We start from the raw sequence: 15,103 nt of genomic DNA, 5'->3' as shown, positions 1-15,103 counted from the left end.
AACTATAGTATTATATTTGCAGATCAATATGCTTGTTTTAACAGAGAAGGATTTAGCCTAGAGAGAGAAAAAAGATTGCAGATGTCTATTAGATGCTACCTCTTAAAAGTGATTTGATGAAACTAAGCTTCGGTTTGATACATATAAATATGCTTTATTAGATGATTATTGTATGCCTAAACCCCACCTTATTTCATTGTTTAAACCAAACTCCGGTTTAAACCGTGTCTGAAATTCAGACAGCAAAAAATGTACACACTGTTGTTTTTTCTTGACATGTTGCTGGGCCCCCACCTAATTTTATGTCTCTCATAGATCATCCTATTTCATGTAGGGGTGTGTAAAATTCGGGTAAAATCGAAAAAATTCGGTTAACCGACCGAATTTGGTTAATCGGTCGGTTAGCCGAATTTTTTCGGTCGGGAGTCGGTTAATTATTTTTTGATTTTTCGGTTAACGGTTAATTCGGTTCGAAACCGGTCGGTTAACCGAATTTTTTCGGTTAACCGAAAAAATTAATAAATAAAATTATAATATATAAATAGGCCCACTATTCATCTAAACCCAATCTAAACCCAAGTATTTAACCAAACCCAATTACCCAACCCAACCAAATCATAAAATTAAATTACAAATAATTTAATAAATAAAAATAAAATTTTAAAACTAAGACTAAAACTAAAGTCTAAAAGTCTAAAAATAATTTAATTATGTAGTGATTCAATTTGGTTAATTCGGTTAATTCGGGTAATTCGATTAATTCGGGTAATTCGGTTAATTTTTAACCAAAAATAAAAAAACATATAATTTTCGGTTAATTCGGTCGGTTAACCGAATTAACCGAAAAAATTTCGATTTGGTTAATTTTTTTGAAAAAATTTCAGTTCGGTTAACGGTTAAAGATTTTGAAAGGTCGGTTAATTCGGTGAATATTATTTCGAATCGGTTAATCGAATGAACACCCCTAATTTCATGCATAGATATTCTATATATATCGTAGTAGTTGTTAACTTGTACGTTGCTTTTGAATATGTGTGTATATGTATAATAGAAAGCTGAAAGTTTAAAGTTCTGACTTCATTAAAGACAGATGCCGACAAGAACTTCATTTATCTTTTTGATGGGATCTTATAATTTATAGCAAAAGCCTGCAAACTCCATTATTCTATATATAGGACATGGACTAGATGGTGAAACTATTACCGTGACCATTGTTTGATTTTGAGATAGGAAATTGCTTGCTAAAAAAGCTATTCTATTAAAGTTGTTGACATTACAGTGTCCATGTTAAATGTCTTGTAATTCGTATTTACATAATTACACTTGTAGTACCATATATTTATTAAACGTATCATGATCTGAAAATTTTACATTTCATATATTACTAAATTTATGACACCTACGATACAATAAATGTACTTATTAACAATTTATTACAATAATAAAGTTGATTTTTTTTAAATTCAAATTGATTAAGTTTTTATCAATACATTATCATAAAATATAATTTAATGTGTATATGTGAGGATAATTCAGTAATTTTACAGTTAGGTTGAACAACTCAGAAAAAGACATCAATATTTAGATTTTATATCACGTATAAAAATTACGTGGTCCAGTCACTGTAAATAGAAAAAAGAAAAAAGTGTGGTGAGTGATGGGTGAAAATGGCCGGCGTTGGGTTAGGAGATGGGCACGGGGAAGGCGGGGAACCCCACTTTTGTCTGTGAGCCCAAAATAATGGAGTTGTGAGCTGTCAATATCCTAACAGCTCGTTTGCAACTATCAAATCAAACCCCAATGTGGCATAGTCAGTTTTTCTTCCTCTTTTACTTTTTAGCTGTAAAAAAAAAAAGTTGTACCCTACGCTATGCGTGTAATATCCAATCCAGTCCAAGCGTATGTAGCTGCAGAAATAATTCCAAATTCACAAGACCTGACTTCTGCTGTTAATTCATATTAATTTTGTCCCAAATAAAAATATTTGTAATATAATCATTTTTGTTATAATAATTAAATATTTTAGTCCCTCAATCATTAATTCATTAATAGAGTTTGATGTGGCCTTCCATATAATCTTTTTTTTTTACTTTTTTTATTGATTACTGTTCATCATCTTCCTCCTCCCCACACCACTCCTGCTTCTTGCTTTCGGCCACCACACCATCTCTTCCTATACCAATAAAAAATGATAATATGACACATTGTTAGTGAGTTAACGGCTGGATGACTAAAATATTTAATTATTGTGACGATAGTAACAAAATTACAACAATAAATAAAAGCGTTCAAAAAGTTAAATCACCGACTAGGTATTTACTTTTGTTTTTAAAACAAAAGCAAACACAAAAATTGCTTCTTTTTTATATATGTATGCAGATAAATAGGTTGATACAAAAGTTGTGGTTATTGAAACAGTACTTTCTTAATTATTTGAATAGGATTCTTTATAAAAATTTGATAGTTTTATACATCATACGTTACTCAGTGATGTCATTGGATCATTTTTTTGCACATCATAAGATGGGTTGAAGTAGAGAGGTTGTTCAAAATTTTCATACCCTCTGTTCTAACAAAGACTAAACCATGGGGAGAAATGCAATGCTACCAAACAGAAGGTAATCAAGTAATAAATGATGTTGCTGTCTTTTTGGTTTATATTAAAAAAATATGGATTAGCACATCTAAGATCATATAAAAATTATAAATTAATAGAAAATGTGGAATCTTGTTTTTTTAAATAAACGTAGAAACCAAGTCTGTTTCCTTTGCGTTCTCAATTTTGTGCAACTTTTCTTGTATTTTTAATAACTTTGGTTATGGAGATTAAGTGATAAACATGAGGCGCACTCATCCTATTCAGTCAACGCGTTGGAATTCAGATTTATTCCAATTTTATACTACAAACCTTGAATCTTTATACACGTATTTTTATATCAAAAGCAAGGGATAATATACTTTTTGGCCCTTCCATTTCGCAACTAAGTTCATTTTAGTGTATGTATTTTCTTATCCACTTTGGTACCAAAATTTAGCAATTAGATTTATTTTAGTCACTAAACTTGAAAACTATAAAAAGTTTGATGACACATCATCACTTTAAGATTATAAAAAAGTTATATAAAGTTTCTGGTCATAATATAGTACAATCTTATAATGTCACATATAGTATTCTAATTAGGGACGTAGCTAGAGGGGCTAGCAGGGCCCCGACCCCCCTAAAATAGAACTTTTTTTATTTAGGCCCTTTAAAATTTTTAAAATTTTAAATTAGTAAAGGTAAAATTGCACTTTGACACCCCTAAAAATGATAAAAATTTGATTAATACTTTAAAATTATAAAGATATAGATTATTAAAATGGTGAAATTGTTTTTTAATATCATAAAAATTACATTTTAATTTCGGCCCCCATAAAAAAATCCTGGCTTCGCCCCTAATTCTAATAACCGAGCCAATGGTTAAATTGGTCAAACCACTAGTTCCCGATTCAATCAATTTGATCAGTTCAACTGCTAGATCAAATCTAATCAAATAAATAATTAAAAGTTAATAAAATAAAAACTATTAAATCGATTCAAACTGTTCAACTACTAATTTTTGTCCCAATTTCGATTTTTACCAATTTTGAGCAATTTTCGATTCACCAGTTCAACCCTTTTGTTTGGACCAATATATTGGTTGATTCTTGGTCTAATCAGTTCGGCCAACCAATCCAATCTAGTTTCAAAAACACGGGTCACATCATCAAATCTTGACGAAATTATCCAAGTTCAAGTACCAAAGTGAACAGAAAAAATATAAATACTAAAGTTGATCTAATTACCAAGTTTAGGGGCTAAAAATTATATTATCCCAAAAATAATAATGCAAATAAAAAAGTGGACGATGAATTATCATAGCCATTGAATGGTTGGACTATTTCAATAATTTTTTTTATATATAAACAAATTATTAATATTAAAATTTTGTAACTTTAAAACAGGTTTTTTAATAATCTGTCTTTAAAAATTGGGATAATTATAAATTTAGCTCTTAATGTTTATATCTTTTATCAATTTGACCCTTTTTTTTACTAAATTTAACCCTCAATTTTTTAAAAATAGTTGAATTGTTGTTTTTAACAAAAATAACAAATGTTACAATTCTAAAGAAAGCAACTAGCAAAGTAATTCATGTGTACTTCATATAAACTTTTTTGAATTTTTTGAACATTTTTTTAATATTTTCATAATTTTTAAATTATTTGTTAATGTTGTATTTAAGAAAAATAGTATCATGTCATCATGAAGTACACATAATTTACCACACCGGTTGGCATGCCAGCATCATAAAAAAATAATATTTTAATTAAAATTTCTGATTAAAAAACAATTTGAATATTTCAAAAAAGTTAATCGCCAATTTTAACTCAAAAAAAAAGGGCCAATTTGACAAAAGTTATAACCGTTGAGGGTAAATTTATCATTATGCCTTCAAAATTTTATTACTAAAATTAAAAGTATAGTGATAATTTTAGCCCTTAATGTTTACTTTTTGGTCATAATTCTTTTTTGTTTTATCATTTTGAGGACCTCAACTTTTAAAGTTTAGTTAATTTGTTTTTCTTTTAGATTGAAAAGTTAACTAGATTGTTAAAGTTTTAATAACACTAGTGTGGCAATTCGTGGGTCAATCTATATATGTTTCATAAAAATAAAAAATAAATAAAATTTTAATAAATTTTAAAAAAAGTTTATTAAAACATTTAGAAAAATTATCCATGTCAACGTGAAAAAACACATGGATTCTCATGCGAACTGCCATGTCAATACTATTAAAATTTTACTAATTCAATTAATTTTCTCATTTAAAACAAAACAATTTAACTAAATTTTAAAAATTGAAGGTCAAAGTGATAAAAAAAATATTTTAACTCTAAAATGACAAAAATCAATAAAGGTTAGGGGTTAAATTTATGTTTTATGATAAAGTAAAATTTTCCCACCTTTGTATTTGGATATAAGTAGTTACACTCACTCATAAATAATTTGTATTACATAAACATACAAGGCAAAAAAAAAAAATTGCATAACAAAAAAATAAGATAACTTTTGTTTTTAAATGTAAACTTTGGTTTGTTGGATTAATTGTAATTATTAGTTTACTATATTTTATTTATCAAATATTATAATTTTTTTTTAAATTAATTTTAATATCAATTATATTTTTTAAATTGTAACTTATAAAAAAATAATAAAACAAAAAAATAAGGTAAATTATATTTAATGTCACTAAATTATTAGTAAGTTTACGTTTTAATCACTCAACTCATAAAAGTTACAATATGGTTATTGAACTATTCAAAAGTTTCCATTTAAATCATTGAGTTGAAAAATCATTGTTGTATGACGTTCTCTGTTTGCACTGTCTACACCAATCAAAAGCTCTCCTTCATATTCTCTACTACACTTCAGTTTTTTCTTATGAAACAATATTGAACGTCACAAATCTACAAACTAAAATCCAAACAGCTTTTTTCTCAAATCTTCAACATTGATCATCAAATCGACTTGGATCTAAGGTATGTTCTTCTACTCATCAATAGGTACTGATCAACCGTACAGATCATCGAATTGTCACTTGGAGCTCACTAGCTGAACTAAACAAAAGGCTTATAAGTACAAAAGGCCTTTAAGAAAAAAATTGAAAAAAATCAATTGAGCCACTACACCAAATCTGCACCCAATTGAGCTCCTACACTAAATCTGCACCTAATTGAGCCAATATCATTAACTAAAACAAATTAATCCCCCATTAACGGTTTTCATATTTGACTACGTTGGCCATTAAAATTAATTGACGAACCAACCAGATGGTGACACGTGACAACTTATGATTTAATCTTATTTTTCTTATAAAAAATAAAAAATATATTATAATAATAATATCAATAAAAATTTCAAAATTGTTTTTAAATAAAAATATTAAAATATTATATAAACTTATAAAATATTTTACAATCATTCTTCCTTGTTACAACGCCAATTGACAGTAAGTGACATCGTGATGTCGAGTGGTTTGACGTCGTGACGAGACAAACTGTATGACGGCATCATGACTTAGAATTGATGACATCACAACGTCAGCCCATAAATTTTAACACTTTACAATTTAATCTTATTTTATGCTCGACTCAAGAAAAGAGCTTTTGTGAGCTCGATTAAAACTCGGTTTTGATTGTTTAACCATAAATGAATATGTTTGGCATTAGATTACATATACATATGAATATTTTACTGTGATTTGACTGTAGTTGCTCCGACAATGAATGTAGCATCGTGTAATTCAGATCCGACGGTCAGGTCGAGTGAGGGGTGTTACACGAGTTCTAATAAATTATTAAAATATTATAATTTTTAAAAACTAATAAAATATTAAAATATTAAAATATATAGAATTATGAAAATTCATTTATTGGTTCCTCATTTTGAAACATGTGACATTAGACTAACTATTGAATAATAGGGATAGTCATCAAAATATTTTATGCTAACATATACTAATATTTGCAGCCATTCACTACACCAGAACAGGTTTTTTGCGGCGCTTTTTAGGCACTTAGCGGCGCTTTTTAACGCCACTAAAGGCATTTGCGGCGCTTGAGGAAGCGCCACAAAAAATGCCGCTAAGGATAACGTCGCTAACTTTTGCGGCGCTTACAAAAAAAACGCCGCTAAAAGTCATGTTCTTTAGTGGCACTTAGGAAAAAAACGCCGCTAATGATCATGTTCTTTAGCGGCGCTTGGGAAAAAACGCCGCTAAAAATCATGTTCTTTAGCGGCGCTTAGGAAAAAACGCCGCTAAAAGTAATGTTCTATAGCGGCGCTTTGTAGAAAACGCCGATAAAAGTTATGTTCTTTAGCGGCGCTTCATCTACAAACGCCGCTGAAAGTAGTGTTCTTTCACGGCGCTTATTTCACAAACGCCACTATATGATATGACTTTTAGTGGCGCTTTTTTAAAAAACCCCACTAATTTTGGAATTTTTTAAAAATAAAATTTTTGTTTTTTCAGCCCTCCTGCAACAAAAAATCAAAAGCAACCAGATCTAAACTAACCAAAAACAATAAATTTATATAATATTTCAAATTAAATGATTAAAATAATAGTAATATCAATAAATAAAAGTGAATTCATACTTTTCTTTACAAAAACGTTAAAAGTTAAAATGATAAAAATATTTATGCAATATACACTATGACGACGGAAGTTGCGACTGCTGAAACATCTTCATCATAATCTGAAGTTACTATTGAAGTTCGTTGTACTTTTTGCTCTGCTCTGCTTCTCTCGATGCCGCATCTGCTTGAAGTCGTAGCTGTAGTTCTTCATATTTCTTTTGAACCTCTGCTTCTCTCGCTGCTTCTCTCGCTGCGGCCTCTACTTCTCTCGCTGCAGCCTCTGTTTCCCTCGCTGCATTAATATACAAAATATGTATTAAAATATTTAGATTCCTTTAGTAAAAGTATCATCAATTAGTCCCTATACATTAATATACAAAATCTGTATTAAAATCAAATCAAATCAAACACATTATACTACTGTCTAAATTTGCTCCATTATCTGAGACATTTTTTCTAAAAATATTTATGGATTTGGGTGAATTAATTAAATGTGCATTATTTCATTAAATAAAATAAATAGAATGATTTAAAATAGATGAATGATTTTTAATTAAAAAAGAAGCAGCAGCAGCATGCACCACCATAATACACTAACCTGTGTAGTATGAAACGATGAACCAAGATCATATCCAAAATCCAATTACTTAACAGAGCATAAAATAAAGAAACATCTTAAGGGTATTGGAAGAATGATTTGTTGGTGAGATCAATAACTATGTTAGACTATTTCATATCTTCCTAAGTTGGCTTGGAATATTTATCTACATTCCATTTGGTGTGGAAGAAATGGTAGATCTTCTATGAAAAGTATCATCAATTAGTCCCAATATTTGAAAGGAAATCCAGCAGTTGAATCTATACATAATCAGAGCCCCAAAAGATTAAATTTTCAGAAATCATCGTGATAAAACTATTATTGACTAAAAGGTACCTTAATAATTTCAACAACCTGGTCTACTCCACTTTCACTAGCAAACAGAGGCTGCAGTCAGAAAAATGGTATTTGTTAAGTAATTTAAAGGGAAAATGCATATAAATAAGCAAATAAATTTTGCAACGAATCATGTACCTGCCCAAGCAATATTAATTCAGGTGTATTCAGTTGCACCAAATATTAATTCAGGTGCTCGATAGTACCTAGAACAGATGTAAGATTATAAGATTAGGACCACATATTATGTAAGTCAGTTGAACCAAATATAAAAACTTTATCAATATCACTACCAAATATTAATTCGAAGATTAAATGGCAGCTTTAGTTGAACCAATATAGTTGCAGGAGGAGCAGGAAGCAGTAACTGATTAAATGCAGCAGAGGGCTGTCGACAATTCCACATGTCAGAATATATACAAGAATAAAAATAATATAGAGGATAAAACTTAGTCAAATAAAAATAATATGATACGATTTAATCTAATGCTAATTTAATTATTACAAAAATTTAAAATCAACAGTTCTTATTGTAAAGGCAGTTATCTCTACTTTCATATATATGTAAAATTTTAAGAAATAAATAGTAAATAAAAATAGATGACGGTTAAGGGATTTTGAACCTGGTGGATTTTGAGAACAAGGTCAGGATGCAATTTCCTCTACCAAACCTCGTACTTCCCTTCTAAACCCTCAATTTCATTCGTATTCTCTGTGGTAATTAAGAGTAAGCAATTACGGAACAAAAAATTAAATTAAAATTCTATACTACCGGAAAAAAAGGAAGAACACTTATACCCCAAAATCAAGAATAAGCAAGGGGGTCGAATGCTCTTGCAGGAATCAGAATAGAGTAACGGCGTTGTTCCTGTCTTGTATGCGACGCAGTTCCAACACCTTCGGGTTAAAGAATCGAGCTTTACGGCAGATTGGGAGCTTCAATTTTGAAAGGAAACAGTTTGAGTTTGGGAGAAAATGGAAGTAGCATGGACGAACCGGATAAGAAATAATGGGATTTGGGAAATTGGGGGTTTGGATCACAATGGGATTGCAAGTTTCGGGATTGAGGAAAAAATTTGGGGAAGAATAACCTAGGGAAATTTAGGGAAAACAACGAAAGGAAATTGGGGAAATGAAGTTGATCGGGGAAATTTGACATGGGGGAAACTAAAGGAATTCGGGGTTAATAAAACGGCGTCGTTTAGGTTAGTTTTAATTAAATTTTGTGGCGTTTCCAAATAAGCGCCACTAAAAGCATAGGAAAAAACGGCACCGTTTGAGAAACGATTAAAGCCTATTTGTGGCATTTCCTACTAAAGTGCCACTAAAGGATAGTCCTTTTACGGCGTTTTACAAAAAACGCCACTAAAATTTTGCATCAAAACGTACCGTTTCGCAGTATCAGGCACAAACTTTGCGGCGCATTTTAAAAAAATGCCACTAATTTCTATCATTTTGCGGCGTTTGGTATAAAACGCCACTAATAACACAGATAAAAACGCAGCGTTTTGCCATTTCTGAAACAAAGTTGCGGCATTTTTTATAAACGCCACTAGAAACACAAAATAAAACGTCATCGTTTTGCATACTGTGACATATTTGTGGCGTTTTTTACTAAAACGCCACTAATGCATAAACACTAAAATAAAATCAATTCCACATGTCATTTTTTATAAACACTAAAATAAAATTATTTCTAAAAAAGGGAAATTATAAAAATACGTATATAAATTGGTTTTTCTGTAGAAATTCAAATAATTCCTTATTAAAATGAAAACTTATAAAAATTGGATTACCGATTGCATGATTTACGCCATTTTAAACTTAAACTAGATTCATCCCTATTAAATTATTATTTTTCATTTCAATTTTATATTATAAAAATATACATATATAAATACAAAACAACTTTTAAAATTACTCTCCATATATTCAAACAAGCAGTGAACTTTCAAAATCGGGGAAATCTGACATGGGGGAAACTAAAGAAAATTCTGGGTTAATAAAACGACGCCGTTTAGGTTAGTTTTAATTAAATTTTGTGGCGTTTCCAAATAAGCGCCACTAAAAGCATAGGAAAAAACGGCACCGTTTGAGAAACGATTAAAACCTATTTGTGGCGTTTTCTGCTAAAGCGCCACTAAAGCATAGTCCTTTTACGGCGTTTTACAAAAAACGCCACTAAAATTTTGCATTAAAACGTACCGTTTCGCAGTATCAGGCACAAATTTTGCGGCGCAATTTAAAAAAACGCCACTAAGAACACAGGTCAAAACGCAGCGTTTTGCCATTTCTGAAACAAAATTGCGGCGTTTTTTATAAACGCCACTACCAACATAAAATAAAACGTCATCGTTTTGCGTACTGTGACATATTTGTGGCATTTTTTACTAAAACGCCACTAATGCATAAACACTAAAATAAAATTATTTTTTATCATTTTTTATAAACCTTATACCCTTAGAGCCATAAACAATAAGTCACTAACAATTAAAAACTAAACCATAAACCCAGACCCTAAATCGTAAACCCTAAATCCAAATAACAAACATTAACCACTGAACCTAAAATACTAAACATTAAATATGCCCTAACACCCTAAACTTTAAACCATAAATATATATTATAAGTTACAATTAAAAGTAATTAAAAAGAATCTTATTGCTTGTTGAAACCCTAAAATAACTTTATTTTTTTATATTTTTATCAAAATCCCTAGCCCTTAAACCCTAATACCCTAACCGGCCCTTAAAACCATAATTAAACACTAAGACTCTAACTATAAAAACTAAACTCCAAACAACAAACTTTAAAACACTAAATCCCAAACCAAATATAATAAACCCTAAACCATAAACTTAAAATTATAGTAAACATTAAACCTTAAACTATAAAACCCTTAAACTACATACTATAGCCCTTAAACCACCAATTAAACCCTAAACCCCAAAATTTTTAATCAATATTAAGTATTGCTTCCACAAATTTTTATAAACATATATAAGCTTTTACATTAATATATATCTATGTATATACATGTACATCATGTTTATAAACATATATAAGCTTTTACATTAATATTTTTTTTTATGAAATTTTTAGGGGTTTAGGATTTTAAGAATTATGAATTTAGGGTTAAAGGGTTTTGAGAAAGCCATATGGCCGGCATCGATTTTAACAGCTTAATGATAACTTAAATGAAAACTTCTAATTTTAATTACTATAAATAAATCAATTAAAATAATAAATAGGTAAATAATTTTTTTTTGCGGCGTTTTTTAAAAAAGCGCCGCTAAAGGCCTGAGAATTAGCGGCGTTTTTGGGAAAGCGCCGCTAAAATCTCACAACGATAGCGACGATTATATAGAAACGCCGCTAAAGCCCATATTATTAGCGGCGCTTTCATAAAAACGCTGCTAAAGGCCAGAACATTAGCGGCGCTTACAGAAAAACGCCGCTAAATCACAGAACATTAGCGGCGCTTCCTTATAAACGCTGCTAATGTAGCACCCCTAACCCGTATCCGTCGCCGAATTAGGGTTACAAGGCATTACCAAACAAAAATAACCATTTTTTTAAAAACCAAACTGATCACAAACATGGAATTTAAATTATTTTCGCATGGCTATTTATATTTTACGATCCAAAACTAACCAAAAACATACTCAACCTATACATGCCATAAGATCGAGTTCAAATTTTTTAACAAAATACCAAAAGAAGTCGATAGTATGATAGACTATGCTGATGATCCCCGAGCTCGTAACGCGTCTCCAAAATCTATAAAACAAATGGACAAAAACAATCAAATTAAGCTTTTATAGCTTAGTAGGTTTATAGCATATCTAAAATACATATAAACGAACATATGTATAATCATTATATGCTTATAGTCAAGTTACATACATAATCATTAATTGCATATACAAATTCCAAATATACTTATCATTTGCATTTCATGAATGCATATCTATGATATTTCAAATACATATGTCAAAAGCTTATATTTTTACTTATCAACTACATGAATCAAATGCACATTTATACTTCTAATCCACATGTGCCGATTGCATACATGTATATTCAACAATTTTCATATCAACCAATATATGTGCCTATTCACTAAACACATAGATCCAAACATTTATAAGCTCATCGAATACATATAAATAAATATTCATATACTTATTCAATATATATAACCCAAAATCATTTATATATTTATATATATCACATGCATATAATCACTTAATTTAACATATTCACCGGCACTTAGCCTGCTAGGCTTATAGCCTGATTCAGATCACCGGCACGTGCCTGCTAGGTTTATAACCTGATTCAGATCACCGGCACTTAACCTGCTAGGTTCATAACCTGGTTCAGATCACCGGCACTTAGCCTACTAGACTTAAAGTCTGAATTAATTCACCGACACTACATATGCTAGGCATCGAGCCTGAATACCACGAATATGAAATTGGTCTTTCACAAAATTCTTTATAAGAAAATCTAGATATTCTTTATATCTCATATAAATCATTTCAATAATTGTATCTCAGCAAGAATCGAATTATTATTCCAATCTTCGTAGCAAACATACATTTGAATAACATCTCTATAGTTCATATCATTAAATTTAGCTCATAGAACTCAATACCTGCATTCGAATATTATATATATTTTCTTTTATATTATAAGCTTCAACTTATAAAACTCAAAGCAAACATTAACTAACATACATATAATTCATGTGATTAATTTCAACTTATCGAATCCAATACATACATTCGGCTAACATATATGTAATCCATTAAATTTCATCCAATTTACAAAATTCAGCATATATATATTCGGCTAAATATATATATAGAATCTATGCAATTTGTTTTAACTTATAAAACTCAAATATACATTAACTAACACATATATATATACAATTCATACATTATATTTTAACTTATATACTTACACTTATACGAAATAACTATATATGTATATTATTACCTATTCGATATTTCCATATATATAAATATACTTAACATTTAAACCTTGAAATATGTTCAGAACTTATTCAAAAATATACATGTATATTCTTCAATTCACACAGAGACATTCATTCAAAATTATTACAAGTATATACAATATATACCCTTATTCAAACTCAAAGATTATACTTAATTATACATATACATATTCGAAAATTGTTCTTGCAATTATAGCCCTCATATCATCAAATATTTCCAAATGAAGTTTCAAACATATAGCTACACTATATATAATTATATCCATCTATGCACCATTCTTAACTACATTTAATCCCCAAAGCTTAATTAGACTTATATTCATATAGCCGAATATAAGTGTACACATATAAGCCATCCATATATCAACTTAATTAATCAAAGTATATTTTTTTATACCTTAACATAAAAATACAGTAGATATTCATATACACAAATATATATATTTATATTGAATTATTAACATTAAATAGCTAGTCGACTTACCTCGGATATTAGCGGACACGATCGACTATTCAATTACTTTCGTTTTCCCCCGATCCAAATCCTTTTTCTTCGTTTCTTGATCTAAACATAATCAAATTTAACCTTTTTATTCATCAAAACATTCAATTAAGTCCAAAAATACATAAATGGGAAAATTACCATTTTGCCTCTAACATTTTGCACTTTTTGCAATTTAGTCCTTTTTGCACAAAACACAAAATACACAAAATTTGCTCACACTAAGCTAGGGCCGAATATTCCTTATCTTCATACAAATCCACACATTTCATTTATTTCACATTTTAATCCCTAAAAAAATTCATTTTCACAATTTAGCTCTAATTTCTCAAATTCACTAAAAATTCAAAAACAAAACATGTTAATCTATCACATTTCTTTCATTTTTCATCATCAACTATCACAATGTTCAAGCATTCATCAATGACACATTTCAAAATCATCAACAATTCACAAAATTAAGACATGGGTTTTGAAGTATTCAAAGCAACGATCTCAAAAACGTAAAAATTATCAAAAGTCGAAACCAAAGCATACCTTAATTTTGCCATGAAAGTGCCGAAACTTAAGAAACCATGGATGGTTTCTTCCTTTCCAATATTCGGCTAACAAAGATGAACATATTCATCTTTTTATGACTTATTTTAGTTATAATATTATAATTTACTTAATGACTAAATTAACCTTAATTAAATAAATTATAAATCACATAACTTAAGGGCAATGTTGGCATATACCACCCACTAACTAAATCTTGGTCTAATTTCATCTTTAGACCTCCCACTTAAAAAGACAACTACAAATAGGTGCTTTTAAATTTTAACCTCTAACTTTTATTTTACGCGATTAAACCCTTTTTATCAAATTGAACCTTCATACGATTAAATTTCCACACGAATCTTTCACACCTATAACTTAACATATAATAAACACTAAAAATAATATTAAAATATTTTTTTGACTCGGATTTGTAGTCCCAAAACCACTATTCCGATTAGGGTCAAAATTGAATTGTTACAGCTAAAGCCCCCGAAAAGTCAGAAAACGGCGTCGTTGCGTTTCGGTTTTTGCGGCGTTTTTTAAAAAAAGCCACTAATGATCTTTTTTGCGGCATTTACCTAAAGCGCCGTTAGTTATAGATTTTTAGCGGCGTTTTCTCTCTAAACGCCGCAAAAAGTGCCGCTAAAAGCCTATTTTGGTGTAGTGATTGGTTAATAAATTTTGGTTTTATAGTATATAATTGTACAAAAAATACTTCATACCATAGAATACTTAGCAATAAAAATTCAACTTTCCAAGGTTCAAGATGCTATTAGTGTATTTTAAAAGTTGAAGATAAAAATTATAAAAATAAAATAATAATTTATCAATAAAAAAGGAGAGGGTCTTACAATTATTGTTTTATTTGTGAAAAATCAAGAACATTTTATTCAACATGAAAATGACTTTAAAAATCTAATGACTATTTTCATTATCCAACGA

The sequence above is a fragment of the Gossypium hirsutum genome, chromosome D02, assembly GCF_007990345.1.
Source record: "Gossypium hirsutum isolate 1008001.06 chromosome D02, Gossypium_hirsutum_v2.1, whole genome shotgun sequence".
NCBI lineage: Eukaryota > Viridiplantae > Streptophyta > Magnoliopsida > Malvales > Malvaceae > Gossypium > Gossypium hirsutum.
The sequence above is the reverse complement of the archived record's forward strand: the minus strand, read 5'-3'. Positions refer to the sequence as shown.